This window comes from Wasmannia auropunctata, unplaced genomic scaffold (assembly GCF_000956235.1).
Source record: "Wasmannia auropunctata unplaced genomic scaffold, wasmannia.A_1.0 LD336051.1, whole genome shotgun sequence".
Lineage (NCBI taxonomy): Eukaryota > Metazoa > Arthropoda > Insecta > Hymenoptera > Formicidae > Wasmannia > Wasmannia auropunctata.
Genome location: NW_012026839.1, coordinates 82406 through 84499, shown reverse-complemented (window position 1 = coordinate 84499; position 2094 = coordinate 82406). Strand labels below are relative to the sequence as shown.

The window sequence follows — 2094 nt, the reverse complement described above, 5'->3', positions numbered from 1 at the left end:
TTTTTTCATTAATAACTTTTTAACGAATAACGAGCGACGGCTAAAACCACCTGAAGGTTACTTGGGGTCATGCCCTTGACAACATATATAAAGGGCAAGATCATTAGAGCAGCCTCCCTTCATCGGTATATTTACCTTGATCCAATTTTCTCAAATTTTCGCAAATCTTCGAAATTATGAATGTGCGTATCCTCTAGAGCATGTTGCATCGATCGGAACAAGTGATAATCAGATGGAGCAATGTCTGGAGAATACGCGAGGTACGATAAGACTTCTTATTTCAGCTGTAATAGCGTTTGCTTCACTGATAATACAACATGAGGTTGAAAATGCTGTTTACGAACCTACACTTTTAAGATGTAAACACTTTTAAGGTATAAACACGATGTTTACTGTGTCTATTGTTAGTAATTGTGACTAAATATCATGAGGTAATATTAAAGCATTAAGAAACAGTTGCTGTAATTGGAATGTCTTTGACAATACTGATATTAGTGCCATTATTTTACAAAACCTTCAAAACTAAATCACACTTCTAATACATCTTTTCATTAAATGAAACAAATAAAAATTTATTCAATATTCAGCTATTCGTAAGTAACGAATAAATATTTATTAGTCATTCAACTACTCATGAGAAATAAAAAAAGTTCATTTATAGTACGGCTATATTCGCAATGTATAGTTTCGGCTACTGTTGGAGATTAAATATTTATCCGTTCAGTTTACTTCGAATAAGAAATAAAAATTTATTTAGATTTATTTCGAGTAAGGAGTGAATTTATTCTTTTAAATGATCCCACATATGCATATTTGTGTGTGTGTGTGTGTGTGTGTGTGTGTGTGTGTGTGTGTGTGCGTGCGCGCGCGCGCGCGCCAATGTGTATATTAATATTTAATCGTTTGCTATCACTATGGCAGCGTGTGTGAAGTTAGCACCTCATCTTTCTGCACCGCAGGTTTTTATGCAAATTCCATTTGCACCCGCAATAGTTCTACAGTTCCTGATACGTTATAACAATAGTTCCACTAAATTAGTTAAAAAATAGCACTTTGAAAATATGAGGTGTCAATTTCCCGTGGCACCAAAAATTTCAAAAAAATGAATTTTACTGATGAATTTCTATATAGTTCTCGAAGAGTTTTATAGTTCCTGATAGGTTTTAGAAAGAGTTCCGGCCTGTAACTATTTAAAAAAATTTTTTGAACTTTAGCACTGGCACCTCACTACAAGAGTATCACTTTATCGCGAGTTCTAGCCGACTTTTTTATGTTATCCGACAGTTCCACAATAGTTCCAACGAATTCTATAGATTTCGGTCATAGTTCAAGCATTTAAATATTTTTAATAATTTTTTAAAGCAATGTTTAGCACCTCACTACAAGAGTAAAGTACCACTTTATCGCGAGTTCTAATCGACTTTTTATTTTTCGACAGTTCCACAATAGTTCCAACGAATTCTATAGATTTCGTTTATCGTTCAAACATTTAAGTATTTTTTAACAATTTTTTTATCAGCCTCCCAGCACCTCACTACAAGAGTAAAGTATCACCTTATCGTGAGTTCTAGCCGATTTTTTGAACTTATCTGACAGTTCTACAATAGTTCCAACAAATTCAATAGATTTTGTTCATAGTTCAGGCATTTAAATATTTTTTAATAATTTTTTAAATTTATGTCTAGCACCTCACTACAAGAGTAAAGTATTACTTTATCGCGAGTTCTAATTGACTTTTTGGCGTGTTTCGGGAGTTCCACAATAGGTCCAACGAATTCTATAGATTTCGTTGGAACTATTATGAAACTATTAGATAACGCCAAAAAATCGACTAAAACTCGTAATAAAGTGCTTTACTCTTGTAGTGAGGTGCTAGACATCTGTTTAAACAATTTTTTAAAAATATTTAGATGCCTGAACTATAAAATCTATAGAATTCGTTGGAACTATTGTGGAACTGTCGGATAAGATAAAAAAAATCGGCTAAAACTCGCGATAAAGTGGTTTACTCTTGTAGTGAGGTGCTAGATATAAATGTAAAAAATTTTTTAAAAATATTTAAATGCCTGAACTAAATCTATAGAATATGTTGGA

General features: G+C 32.7%; 1 protein-coding gene across 1 annotated transcript in view; it reads right to left on the bottom strand.

Moving 5' to 3' along the window:
- Window positions 1–2094, bottom strand: part of LOC105451441 (neurotactin) — a 46828-nt gene that overhangs the window by 7878 nt on the left and 36856 nt on the right. The gene's annotated exons all lie outside the window — the stretch shown is intronic.